The sequence below is a fragment of the Sus scrofa genome, chromosome 10, assembly GCF_054392235.1.
Source record: "Sus scrofa isolate SSC_HxYL_T2T_F1_AM1 chromosome 10, Sscrofa_HxYL_maternal_Yorkshire_Landrace_v2.0, whole genome shotgun sequence".
Taxonomy (NCBI): domain Eukaryota; kingdom Metazoa; phylum Chordata; class Mammalia; order Artiodactyla; family Suidae; genus Sus; species Sus scrofa.
This window is the reverse complement of record NC_139392.1, coordinates 92346915-92361914: the sequence shown is the minus strand read 5'-3', so window position 1 is coordinate 92361914 and position 15000 is coordinate 92346915. Positions and strand designations below refer to the sequence as shown.

The 15000-nt window shown below is 41.5% G+C and overlaps 1 protein-coding gene across 22 annotated transcripts in view; it reads right to left on the bottom strand.

The window, feature by feature from the left end:
• AKR1C3 (aldo-keto reductase family 1 member C3) overlaps positions 1-8185 on the bottom strand; it is a 29087-nt gene extending 20902 nt beyond the window's left edge. For 5 of the 22 annotated variants that reach the window (XM_013980354.3, XM_005668236.4, XM_084978972.1 and 2 more), the window contains exon 1: positions 1664-1716. The gene's annotated coding sequence lies outside the window, so the exon portion shown is untranslated. 22 annotated transcript variants of the gene reach the window in all.
• Positions 8186-15000: the final 6815 nt, after the last annotated feature.

The following is a 15000-nucleotide window of genomic DNA, read 5'->3' as shown; positions in this document are numbered from 1 at the left end:
ATTTAGGCTGTCATTTACAGAATTAAAACTATAGATACCATGATATGAGTCAAGTGTGTGAACAGTGAGAAAAATGTTACCTCATTTGTTAAATTTTCATCCTCAACCACTAAGGGGAGCAAGTCCTCTGAAAATCCCTCCCATCTTCACTCTTCTTCCTTCCCTCTGCATACCTGACAGTGTATGTGGTAGCTTGGAATGTAGGGCTGTTGGACTCACTGAGATGCCAGGAAGATAAGATGGGAAACCAATGAATCAGTCCATACTATATTTGAAAAAGACCTTCTCCAAAACACATTATATTAAAGCTGTCAGAAGTCTGTGACAAAAAATGAATTTTTTTAAACAGCTAGGAAACAATGGATAGAAACCTACAAAGGAACCCCCATTAGGCTATCATTTCTCAGAAGAAACTCAATAGGTTGGGGATGGGGGAAGGCAGAGTGGAATGACATTCTCAAAATGCTGAAAGACAAAAACTGTCAGTCAAGAATACTCTACCCAGGGAGTTCCTACTGTGGTGCAGCAGAAACAAATCCAATTAGAATCCATGAGGACGTGAGTTTGATCCCTGGCCTCCCTCAGTGGGTCTGGGATCTGGCATTGCCGTGAGCTCTGGTGTAGGTCACAGACATGGCTCAGATCTTGTGTTGCTGTGGCCGTGGCCAGCAGCTGTGGCTCTGATTTGACCCCTAGCCTGGAAACTTCCATATACTGCAGATGTGACTCCCCCACCCACCAAAAAGAAATTTTACTCAACAAAGTTGTTATTTAGATCTGAAGGCAAATAGTTTCCCAGACAAACAATAGCTGAGGAAATTCATCAACATTAGACCTTGCTTACAAGAAATGTCAAAAGGAGCTCTCCTACCAGAAACACAAAGTCAAAATTTTGAGTAAGATGATAAATACAGAATCAGAAAGTTGAAATTCTATATCAGAATAAGTTAAAAAAAAAAAAAACCACTTGGCATTCTGCTTGTGGTGCAGCAGAAACAAATCTGACTAGCATCCATGAGGATGCAGGTTCGATTCCCAGCCTCACTCAGTAGCTTGGAGATCCAGTGTTGCCGTGAACTGTGGTGTAGGCTAACAGCTGTAGCTCTGATTCTACACCCTAGCTTGGGAAAATCCATATGCCATGGGTGCAGCCCTAACAAGCAAAAATAAATAAATAAGTAAACAAATAAATAAAATAAAAACAAACAAAAATATTATAGCATGAAGGTTAAAAAGAAAAAAGCAGAAAAAAATAACTACAGCTACTTCTATTTGGTAACAAACTCACAACATAAAAAGGGATAATTTGAGGCAACAAAATCATAAAAGGGAAGAGGAAAGTAACAGAACTCATATAGGCAAATGAAAATAAGATGCTACCAGCAGAAAAAGGCCTATTTTATCTATGAGATATTCTATATACAACTCATGTCAACCACAAAACATAAACCAAGAGCAGATAACATGAAACATTAAAAAAGGAAACTGAGAAAAACACTATATAAAACCACCAAACCAGAATGGCAGACAGAAACACAGGAAAAAGAAATAATGGAGATACAGAACAACACCACCAACAATAACAGCAAAACAGAAGACAAAATAACAATAATAAGTCCTCATCTATCAATAATCACTCTAAATGTAAACGAATTGAATTTACCAAAAGAAGGACACGGAGTGGCTGGATGGCTGTACGCTGCCTTAAGGAGACTCACCACAGCTCTAAAAATAAATATAGGCTAAAAGCGAAGGGATGAAAGATGATCCTCTAAGTAAATAGAGCCAAATACCCAACATAGGAGCACCAAAATAGATAAGGTAATTATTAACATACCTAAAAGGAGGAATTGAGAGCAACACAATGATAGTAGGAGACTTTAACACCTTGCTTATGTCAATGGATCATCTTGGTGGAAGTCAACCTGGAAACAAAGGCCTTCTATGAAATATAAGATCAGATGGATTTGATATATTTGTACAGAACATTCCATCCAAATTCTGCAGACACATTCTTCTCAAGTGCACATGGAACTTTCTCAAAGACAGGTCATATGTTGGGGCACAAAACAGGTTTCAATAAATTTAAGAAGGCTGAAATCATATCAAGCATCTTTTCTGATGACAATGGCTTGAAACTAGAAATCAACTACAATGAGAAAGCTAGAAAACTCACATATATGTGGAGACTGAACAATGTGCTACCAAACAACTACTGGTTCAAAGGAGAAATTAAAAATTACCTGAAGGAGTTCCTGTTGTGGCTCAGTGGTTAACAAATCCAACTGGGAACCATGAGGTTGAGGGTTCATACCTTAACCCACTGGCCTCGCTCAGTGGGTTAAGGATCCGGCATTGCCATGAGCTGTGGTGTAGGTCACAGACACAGCTCGGGTCCCGCGTTGCTGTGGCTCTGGCATAGTCTGGTGGCTACAGCTCTGATTAGACCCAGCCTGGGAACCCCCATATGTTGTGGGAGGAGCCCTAGAAAAGGCAAAAAAAGACCAAAAAAAATTACCTGAAGACAAAGGAAAATAAAAATGCAATGTACGGAGTTCCCGTCGTGGCGCAGTGGTTAACGAATCCGACGAGGAACCATGAGGTTGCGGGTTCGGTCCCTGCCCTTGCTCAGTGGGTTAACGATCCGGCGTTGCCGTGAGCTGTGGTGTAGGTTGCAGACGCGGCTCGGATCCCGCGTTGCTGTGGCTCTGGCGTAGGCCGGTGGCTACAGCTTCGATTCAACCCCTAGCCTGGGAACCTCCATATGCCGCGGGAGCGGCCCAAGAAATAGCAACAACAACAACAACAAAAGACAAAAAGACAAAAAAAAAAAAAAAAAAATGCAATGTACCACAATATATGGGATGTGCAAAGTGGTACTAGGAGGGGAGTTTATGGCAATGCAGATCTACCTCAAGAAACAAAAAAACTATCTTAAATAAACAATCTAAACTTACACTGAAAGGAACTAAAAAACAAGGATAAATGAGGCCCAAAGTCAGAAAAAGGAAGAAAATAAAAACCGGAGCTGACATAAGTGAGATATAGACAATAAAAATATAAAATAGATTTATAAAATACAAAATATAAAAAATATAGACAAAAATACAGGCAATAAAAACATCAATAACTAAGAGTTAGTTCTTTTCAAAGATAAACTAAATTGGCAAAACTTTAACTAGACTAAGAAAAAAAGAGGTAAGTCTCTGATAAATCAAATCAGGGAAATAAGATGAAAAATAACAATAGATAACAGAAACATAAAGGATTATAAGAGAATATCATGAGCAGATATGCCCACAAATTGGACAACCTAAAAGAGACAGACAAATTCTTTTTTTTGTTTGTTTGTTTGTCTTTTTGCCTTTTTCTAGGGCCACTTCCCACGGCATATGGCGGTTCCCAGGCCAGGGGTCTAATCAGAGCTGTAGCTGCCGGCCTACACCAGAGCCGCATCAACACAGCCACGCAACACAGTCTGTGACCCACACCATGGCTCACGGCAATGCTGGATCCCCAACCCACTGAGCAAGGCCAGGGACCAAACCCACAACCCCATGGCTCCCAGTCAGATTCGTTAACTACTGCGCCATGATAGGAACTCCGAGATGGACAAATTCTTAGAATCATGCATCCTTCCATGAATGACTCATGGAGAAATAGAAAATCTAAATAAACCGATCACTAGTAAAGAGACTGAAATAGTAATCAAAACTTCCCATGAAATAAAAGTGAAATCTACTAAACATTTAAAGAATATGAAAATATATCTTTTTCAAAATCTTACAAAAAAATTGAGGAGGAGGGAACAGTTCCTAACTAATTTTATGAGGCCAAAATTATCCTGATACCAAACCAGACACACACACACACACACACACACACACACACACACACACACACACACACACACAATACAGGCCAATATCTTTGTTGAACATAGATGAAAAAAATCCTCTGCAGAATATTAGCAAACTGAATACAATTCATTAAGAGGATCATATACCATGATCAAGTGAGATTTACTCCAAGGATGCAAAGATGATTCAGTATTTTCAAATCAAACAATGTGATTCACTGTGTGATATGAATGATAAAAACCATACGATCATCTCACTCGATGCAGAATAAGCATTGGACAAGATTCAAAACTGATTTAGAGTAAAAACTCTCAATAAAATGGGTATAAAAGGAATGTACTTGAACATAGTAAAGGCCATATGTGACAAACCCACAGCAAAAAACCATACTCAATGGTGAAAAAAATGAAGGCTATCCCTCTAAAATTAGGAAAAAGGCAAGGATGCCCATTTTTACCACTCTTATTCAACATCATATTGGAAGTCCTAATCACATCTATTAGGCAAGGAAAAGAAGCAAAAGGCATTTCACTGGAAAGGAAGAAGTAAAACCATTACTATTTGTGGATGACATAATTTTACATGTAAAGAAGCCCAAAGACTCCACCAAAAACTATTAGAAATGATAAGCAAATACAGTGAAATTGTCAGGTATGAAATCAACATACGAAAATCTAACATGCTACAAATGAGGTAGAAGAAAATAAATTAAGTAAATCGTTATTTACAATTGCAACAATAAAGAATTACATACCTAGGTACAAACTTAACCAAGAAGATGAAATACTTGTACACTGAAAACTATGAGAAATAATTGGAAATTGAAAGAAATGAAGAAGACGCAAATAAGTGGAAAGATATTTAAGACTCATGAGTCAGAAGAATTAACATTGTTAAAATGTCCATATTACCTACAGCAATCTAGAGAGTCAATGAAATCGCTATCAAAACACCCAGGGACATTTTTCACAGAAATAGAACAACAAATTCTTAAATGCATATGGGATTACAAAAGACCTCAACTAGCCAAAGCAATTCTGAGGAAAAAAGAACAAAGCTGGAGGTCTCACACTCCCTGATTTAAAACTATATTGTAATGCTATAGTAATCAGAACAGCATAGTATTGACAGAAAAACATTCATATAGATCAGTGAAACAGAATTGATAGCCCAGATACAAACCCACACATAATCAATGTACAACAAAGGAGCAAAGAACATACAATGGAGAAGGGACAGTTTGTTCAATAAATGGTTCTGGGAAAACTGGACAGCCACATGCAAAGAAAATAAAGATGAAACTAGATATTATTGCACACCATACACAAAAATCAACTCAAGATGAATTAAAGACTTGAACATTAAACTTGGAACCATAAAATTCCTAGAAGAAAACACAAGCAGTATGGTCTTTGACATCAATCTTAGCCATATTTTTCTGGATCTGTCTCCTCAGGCAAGGGAAACAAAACCAAAAATACACAAATAGGACTCCATCAAACTGAAAAGCTTCTGCATAGCAAAGGCAACTACCAACAAAATGAAAAAATAAGATGTGGAATATTAGAAGATATTTGGAAGTCATAATTCTGAGAAGAAAATATATGAACTCATACAACCCAGCAACAGCAACAACAATAACAAAACATTACTGTTTGTGGATGACATAATTTTGCATATAAAGAAGCCCAAAGACTCCACCAAAATTTAAAAATGGGGATCTGAATAGGCATTTTTCCAAAGAAGACATACAAGCAGCCAACAAGCACATGAAAAGATGTTCAGCATCACTAATTATTAGGGAAATGAAAGTCAAGACTACAATGAGAGATCATTTCACACCTATTAGAATGGCTATTATCAAAAAGGCAAGAAAGAACAAGTATTTGTGAGGGTGTGGAGAAAAGGGAATATGTACACCATTGATGAGAATGCAAATTGGTGCAGCCACTATCGAAAATAGTGTGGAAACTGCTCAAAAAAATTAGGAATAAGACTACCATACAATTCTGCTACAGTGAATTCACCAGAATGCATAAGATGTAGGGATTACCAGAATTTGGCCTTCTACTCCATGCCAGTTCACCTCCACAGACCTGAGAACTATTACATCTCCCTGTCATCTTGGGAGTTCTCTTGTGGAGCAGTGGCTTAAAGATCCAGCTTTGTCACTGCAGTGGCTCAGATCACTGCTATGATGGGGTTAGATCCCTGACCCAGGAGCCTCTGCATGCTGTTGGCATGGCCCAAAAAAAGAAAAAGAAAAAGAAAAAAGACACACTGACATCTTGGCTGCAAGAGTATCAAATCCTTTAAGGGTGGTATCATGAGATAGTCATAAAATCTGACTTTTAGCAGATGCTCCAAAAAAATGATTTTTTTTTTGTTTTTTGTTTTTGGAAATTAAAGGTAATAAACTGAGAAGTAATAAAATCTAACTATGCATTGTTTATTTTAAATAACAGATTATTTTTAGAATAGTATTGACTTGACAGGTAAATTGCACATAGAGTGGGAGTTCCCTTTGCGGCTCAGCAGAAATGAACCTGACTAGTACCCACGAGGATGTGGGTTCTATCCCTGGCCTCGCTCAGTGGGTTAAGGATCCAGCATTGCTGTGGACCGTGGTGTGGGTCTTGGTTGCAGCATTGCTGTGGCTGTGGTGTAGGCTGGCAGCTGCAGCACCCATTGACCCCTAGCCCAGGAGCCTCCAATGTGGCCCCTAACAAGCCAAAAAAAAAAAAAAGCAAAGCGGCTGACAGTCGGCCGAGCTTCATCTTTTCTGCCAAGCTGGGAAAGTGATAGAAACTGGGGGCAGCCCAGAATAACCTGCAGGTGACTACGTGATCAGACCCCAGTGCAGAGTAAAGGCTGATACTGAATACTTCCCACCCAACTCCCACCTCCATCACGAGGAATGGTTCCTCCTGGTTACGAGAAACAAGAGCACCTCCCGGAGTCACACAGGAATTCAATGAATTGACAACCCAAGTGGGCTTCCACTCGTGTTACATCCATTTGCTTCTGAACCCTCAACCCCAAGACCACACCTGTTACCTCTTCAGGTACAAAGGTGCTAAATCATGGTACAGGAATGAGGTGACCATCATTAAGCTCCAGACACTGGCTTTGGGGATCCATGGACTGCTGCTCCTCTGAGGAAGCAGACTCTGTATATTTTCCTTTTGCCTTCAAAGGTTATAAATGGTAGGAAGTTAATAGCCCAACTGCACTGTACAGCTCATAGCAAATAGGTTATAGGAGGCAAAAGGTTAAAGCAGCTCCCATGGAGTAAAAATATAACTGAAACCAATTAACTTGTTTGTACTTTTATCAGCGTAGTCCTAAGTAAACTGTTATATAATACAAATAAATCATTAATCCCTTGCAAAAGTTTAACTCACATTTTTAATGAATAAATTTTAAAGTTTGGATCCACTCAACATTAAATAAATTATTACAAGAGAATGTTGACCATTTGTGAGACTAGAAAACTGCACATACTAATCTTTTTTTGCTTTTTTCCATTTCCATTTCCAATCTTTTTTTGTTTTTTTCTTCTTGATCAAGGGACTTTGAAACATTTAGCTATATTATACCACACACACAAACAAATGCACAATTTAAATGAAAGATTAATTAGCAATTTTCAAATTGTTAAACTTTAATAAAGAAATATTTCAAATTGAAAGAAAATTTGCCTTTTTAACTTTTCCATTGGCATAAATATCCTGACAGGGGTATAAGCCTGAAAAGGTAATAAAAAAAACCCAAAAAAACATTCTGTCAAAGTGCTTACTGAAAATTAATTAAAAATAGTTTCTGGATATCATGTGCAATTTGCAAACAGAATGTTAGAGTGTTTATACTCTTTGACCAGTATATAATTTTTAGAAAAATCTCATTATATAAAACCCCAAATGAGAAGTATTTTGCATAATTTATTATCTTTCTCAGCATTGCGCATAAAAGAAAAATCTGTAAACTAGTTAAATTATAATACGTTTGGGAGGAACAGGGGACATCATGGCACAGTGATACAATGGAATGTTGTGAAGCCAATTATAATTTAATTTGTAAAGTCAGCAGTGAAATGGTGAGCTAGCAAGTTTTTTTCCTCTTCTGTGTCTCCCGTGGACATAGAAGAGGAAAAAAACAACAGTAATGGGGTGGAAAACCTCATAGGTAATTTGGAAGACAGCTGAACAAAAATCTAGAGCAACCAAGTGAACATCCAGTAAGGAACAATCCAGAACAGAGTGAAGGACATTTCACTGTGCTTTTACTCACCCGCAGCCTCCTCCCGCCGGGTGCAGCGCAGCCTTGATCTGTAAGGGGCAGCAGCTCAGCTCCCGGTACCTCGGTACCTCCCTAAAATCGGGGTGATCACAGAAAATCTTATTTGCAATGTTGCAACTGGTGTTTGTTCTTTTTAACCAGCCACTGTCTGAACTGGTGTTTGTTCTTAACTCTAAGCTTCAAGAGAAGGGCAGCTGAATCGAGCCATGAGCTGGAATGTTTCCATACAAAGGGACTATATATGCACACACGCCAGGGTCAAGGGTTTAAAGGTAGAGACATAGAATAGATTATGTAAAGCCCTGAGGGGCTGGGGTATGGATTAGGGGCATATTAAGGCATTCAAAAAGCAGCCATGGCTTCAGAAGTATGAAAATGCCACACACAGGCCAGGCAAGATGTAGACTCAGAAAACCACTGCGTAGCCCCTTAGCTTGCATGGTGGGTTCTCCCAAGACTAGGAGCATGCGGACCTAGATATTGCGGGACAGTCGTGACATGGGACAAGTCTGCACAGGTGGGTATTCGCCCAGTTACAAACACACATAGAATTGTGGAAAGAAAGACAGAAGGGAAGAAGGGAAGAGAGAAAGAGAGGCAGAAAGAGAGAGAGAGAAAGGGAGGAAGGGAAGGAGAGAGGGAAGAAGGAGGGAAGGAGGGAAGGAGAGAGGGAAGAAGGAGGGAGGGAGGGAAGGAGAGGAAAATGTGCTCCATAAAAGGAAGACCATTAACTGGCAGAAGCGGTTCCTGAATAGTCAGAGGTACAAACTGAGGACACAATGAGTCTGACGCCAGCTGTCTTAGGGAGAAGATGAAAATGCAAAGTAAGAGGATGCTGAACTCATCCCCCCAAAAACACATCAACATTACATCTGCCTGTGAAGCGATTATCACCGAAAACACACTGGCAACTAGCAGGAAGGTTCCTAACAGCCAGGCCTGTTAAGAAGTGTCCACACAGATTGGGTGGGAAGGGAAGAGGAGCAAACGGATCACGGCCTGCCCCTCTAGGGTGGACACAGAAGAGGGGGGATTCCAGGAGCTTGGAGATCCTCCCTGGACCCTGAGCGGTTCCAAGCGCATACTGCGCACCCCAGCCTGGGGCCCAACCCTGGGAAGTCGAGGTGGTAGCTGGTGTGAAAGCCAGTGGGACTGGAAGGAGGGCTGTGAAATCCTAGACTCTGCTCTTGAAGACCATGCACATGGTCCAGGGAACAAGGTGGAGGAGACAGATTGAAACCACCCAGAACTCCGGCCTGCTTCCTGTTGGCCACCCCAGCCTGTGCTATGGCCCATGCCGAGCGTCTGCTCTGGTATCTCTAGGTCTGGCTCAGCTCCCCCTAGGGCAAGGGCTGCCATTGCTGAGCAGAGTGTGCACCTGTGGGGACAGCGTCATCACTGCCTCTGAGCCAGTAGGGGTGCTTGTGGAGGCAACAGATGAGCAGTGGGTTGGGGCAATGAATGGTGTGCCAGCACCACCACAGAGTGTGCCCCACCTGTGTCAGGTGCCCACTCTGGCTCCTCTTGCTCCAGCACTGCTCCCCTCTGGGGTGAAGACACCAACGCCAGGACAAGGGTGACTGCAATCTTAGAGGGTACAGAACCAGCTTGGACCAGAACCTCAGGACTTCTGCTCGAGCACCTTGGGACCCACCCCCACCCCATCCCCACCCCCACGAGGACGGTGATGGCCACTGAGCATAGTGAATGCTCGGGCTCACACTTGGCTTTGGCTCTAGCCTCCCCTCCTTCTCCAGCCACATTCCCCACCTAGGTAACAGCTGCCAGCACATCTTGGGGAATGATGTGTGATCCATGCTCACACGAGATCCAGCTCTCCCAGCCAGACGACTAGGCACACCCAAAATGCATAGGGACACTCCCACACAAGGACACCCCTTCAAGAAAAGGAGAGTTAACTCTCTCACCTAATTTCTTTCTCTCTCTCTCTCTCTCTCTCTCTCTCTTTTTTTTTTTTTGTGGATCACGACTCTATTACATACAAATTCCTGCCACGACAGACTTCTCTGTCTGACGGAAAAAATTTCATAATCTTGTTTAACCACACAAACTATGAATGATTCATTTAAAAATCACACACAGAATTTCAAATTTAATTTTGCTTTAAGCATTATTGAGACACCACAATTGGGCATTTTATACACTTAGACAATTTTAATTCCCTTGTTTTCACTTTTCCGGAAGTATCTTGGGTTCATGTATGCCCTGAAATTTTTTGGTCTTTTTCTGATATCCTAAACTCCTGTTTCCTTCTGAATATAAAATATCCAAGTTTCCAGAATTACATGTCAATATGTATCATTGATACGATTCTTCCAAAATATTTCATTGAAAGCTTATTTTAAGTCAAATTTCAAGGACAAGTATTATCTTTCTCTGAATTATAAATAACAAAAAATTACACAAAGAGCCAAAAACAGACACTTTGCCACATTCGGAAATGTAAGTGTATACATATGGATTTCACCTAATTTCGCAGAGACAGAGAAAGTTCAGCAAAATGAGACCTAGACGAATTTGCTCCAAATGAAAGAACAAGAAAAAAAAGATGCTGAAACCAGCTAATGAAATGGAGAAAATGAGTTTACCAGATAGAGAATTCAAAGCCTAAGTAATAAGAATGCAAACTGAACTGGTGAAAAGAATAAATACATGGATGTGTTTAAACAGTGAACTAGAAAAGATTTCTTTGATAACCAGTCAAATCTGAAGAACGAAGTAATGGGAACGAAAAGCACACTAGGAGAAATGTACAGCACACTGGGTGATAAAGAATGCATAAACAATCTGGAGGACAGAATGACAACACTCTCCCAAGCATATCAGCAAAAATAGACACAAAAGAAAAAATGGTTGAATAGACCCCTGAGACAACATCAAGCATAAGAACATTTGCACGACAAGGGTCCTTGAAGGAGAATAAAGAGAGAAAATGAGTTGAAAACAAGTAGAAGAAGAAGCAAGAATGTATAGAAAAGAAAAAATCCCACTAGTGAAGTGGAATTTACTGGATATATAGTAAAAGCTGTGCATCTGCCACTTCCTAGACTAGTAAGAAGATTAAAAGGCAGATCTTCTAAAAGCAATTGTAACTGTGAGGAACACTTGAGGGATAAACACGAAGACACACAGTATCACATCAAAAACACAAAATGTGGGGGAGGGTGACAACCATGCAGATCTTTTAAAATGTTCTGAATCTAATGACTACCCGCTCAAAACAAGTAGATATGTATTAACATATATGGACCTCACAGGAACCATAAATCAAAACCCTACAATTAGCCCAGAAAAAGAGAGAAAGAGACACAACCATAATGCTAAAGAGTATTATCAGACCACAAGGACAGAAACTTTAAAACGAAGCACACAACAGAGAAGAACAACCAAAACAACCAGAAAACACTAGCCAGATGGCAATAAGCACATCCCTACCAACAATGCTTTAAATGCCCATGGATTAAAAGCACCAAGCCAAAGACATGGGGACCCTCATTTGATTTTTTTTGAAAAGAGACCCCTCTTTTTGCTGTTTCACGACAGACTCACCTCATAGATAAAGACACACTTTGCCTGAAAGTGGGAGATGGAAAAAGGTATTTATTGCAAGTGGAAAGGACAAGAAAAGGGTGCTGGCTGGACATGTGTCAGCAATACCCATAAACAAAGTCTATGACAAAAGATAAAGTAGGGCATTACATGACAACAAAGGGATCAACACTAGAAGAAGACAGAACGTGGGTGAACATATATGCACATGACGTCAGAGCACCTACATCTATAACGCAAACGGGAACAGACAGAGAGGGAAAACTTGACAATCACATCACAGGAGCAGAGGCTGACTCCCAACCGTCTGTGTTTCACATCATCACGGCTATCCCTCAACTACTGCGTTGAGTCTTTTCACATTTTCACATTCCTACTGGTTTACTTGGGTGGTGGATGCAGCACCTTCACTGTGGGTATTTGACTTTATGGGTCCCATTATTTCCTTGCTGTGTTTTCTCATTTCTTGATACCGTCTTTTTTCTTTTTCACTTCATGGAGACACAAACATTTCTTGCAAGTCAGTGTAGTGGTGAGAAACTCTGTTTTTCCTTGTCTGGGAAACCCTTCAGTTTCCCTTCAGTTCTGAATGAAAGTCTTGCTGCATAGAATGTCGGGGGCCATAGATTTTCCCTTTCAACATTTTAAATATATCACGCCACTCGTTCTGGCCTTCAGTATTTCTTCTGAATATCAGCTGGTTGCCTGTGGAGGTCGCCTTGTGTGTGACTCTGTTTTTCTCCTGCTGCTTTTGAGATTCTGTCTTTATCTTTAACTTCTGACAATTTAATGTTAAGTCCTGGTGTGGGCTTCTTTGGTGTCATCTTGTTTGGGACCCTCAGTGCTACCTGCACCTTGGTACCTTTTTCCCTCTCAAATATGGGAAGTTTTCTACCATAATTTCATCAAATAGTTTTTCTGCCCCTTTCTCTCTTTCTTCTCTTCCTAGGACCTTTATCATGCAAATGTTAGTGCACTTGATGTTATCCCAGAGGTTCCTTAAACTAGTCTCATGAAAAAAAGAATTATCCATTTTCTTTCTATTTTTTTTAAAGGTTGCACCCTCAGGGTCTGGAAGTTCCCAGGCTAGGAGTGGAATTGGAGCTGCAGCCATCGGCCCATGCCACAGCCACAGAAATGCCAGATCCAAGCCGTGTCTGTGACCTATACGACAGCTCACGGCAATGCCAGATCCTTCACCCAGTTAGTGAGTCAAGGGATTAAACCCATGTCCTCATGGATGCTACTCAAATTGTAAACCACTGAGCCACGACAGGAACTCCAAAAAATATATATATATATATTAATCTTTATTTCTCTTCTGATCGATTCCACTTCTCCATCTTCACTGCTGCTCGTGCATTCTTCTGTATCACCGAACCTCTTGTTCAGTCCTTCTAGCGTACTTTTATCACAGTTGCTATATATTTCAGCTCTGATTGGGACTTGCAGCTCTCACCGTGTTCCTCTATTCTTTCCCCACGTTCAGTGAGCATACTTCTTACTTGACTGGAGTTCTTTATCAGGGAAGTTATTTATCTGGCTAATTGGGATTGTTCTTGACATTTTATCTCGTTTTTCATTTGGAACACATGAGTTTTTCTTCTGATTTGTTTGGTCTCTTCTTTTGGTCTAAGATATTAGGCAAACAGGTGCCTATGTCCTTGTGTGGGAGCATCTCTGTGTTGTGGGCTGCCTATGACCTGCGGCCTTGCTGGGAGTACTGGATCTAAAGTGACCACGTGCCACATCTTCTCCCCAGGTGAGCTGGCAGCTACAGACTTGGGAGGAGATAGGGCTGGAGTCGGAGGGACTATGGTCAGGGTCAGACGTGCGCTGAGGCTTCTGCCAGGCTTCACGGCAATTGCTGCCCTGTGGGGGAGTTGCGCTGGGGCCCTAGGAGTAGAGAAAAACTTCTGAGTTGGCTCCATTTTCCCCCGTGTGTGTGATGGCATCTACACCTTCGTGGGGCAGGAGGGCCAGAGCAGCAGGGGATGGAGCAGGAGCCTTGTGCAGGCCCAGGAAGGCACTGAGGTGGTCCTGGCCGGTGGGCTCCAACATCAAGCAATATTCAGTCAGCTTCTTCTGTGTTGGGGCCAAGAGCAATCAAGTCTTGCATGTGCTCTTGAAGACAGGAGCCTTGGATTCTTAAAGCCCCACCAGTCTTCAAAACAGCCAAGGGGGCTTATCTGCCCAGGGCTGATGCCCAGAGCTCTGGTGCCTAATATGGGTCTTGTGCCCCTTGCTCATTGAGGGGGATCCCAGAGCTTGTATGCACTTCTCTTTGTCAGGTCACCTGCAAGGGGAGTGGGTCCTGACTAGGTCCATTCTCCTGCCACCTGTGAGACTCTGTGAGGTTCTTTCTTTATTGCCTTGGCTGTGGAAGAGCCATCCATCTACTCTTCAGTTGTTTGCAGTGGCACCTTTTCTACATGCAGAGGTATTTTTAATGTTCCTACCACTGGAGATGAGTTTGGGGTCCTCCTACTCTACCTTTTGATCCCCCTCCAAACCATCCCAATTCTGAAGTCTTTTATTATTTCATTTAAGAAATGCAAGAAGCCTAAAATGTGAGACATTGCTTTGAATCACCTCCATCAAGTACAGGAATTCTTTGCACACCCCTAGAGTCAACACATTCTGATATTGGTGAACCATGATGAATAGTTCTCAGTCAAAATTCTTCAGTAAATGGATACTCAGGGTGATCAGCACCACTGAAAGAGAAGGTGAGATATTAATTTCATGACTCTGCGTCACACTGCCCAAGAGAGAGTTTCTCTGTGGGTGCAGTCCATGCGATGGGCTAAAATTCTCAGTGTCCAGATATGTCTCACCTTCTAGCCTGACCCACATGTAGGCAGCCCCCAGTCCCTGTGCAAACCGCCCCTTCATGTCCAATTCCCACAGTCGCATGCAATAGAAATGCCACGATGATATTTCGCTTGGCTGAGGTGTAATGTAGTGAATTCAGCATGATGTGCACATTGGTGATTTTCCTGATAGGCCCTCCTGGGTCCACTCACAGTTCTGTTTGTTTAGAGACTGAGCCCTGGAGGAACCCTGTTGTCTGAGGTCTACAGGCAGCCCCTGGTTTACCCCTAACATGAAATCACGACTGTCTTCCTGGTCAGGGAAGCTTAGCTCCTCAGCTAACCAGCACGCTACAGAAACCAACCCCCGAGACACAATGGACAAGTAGCTTACTAGGGTGCAAGATAATATCGCATATTTCTGTTGAGGCCATCAATTGCTTTCATGTCTTCTGTGG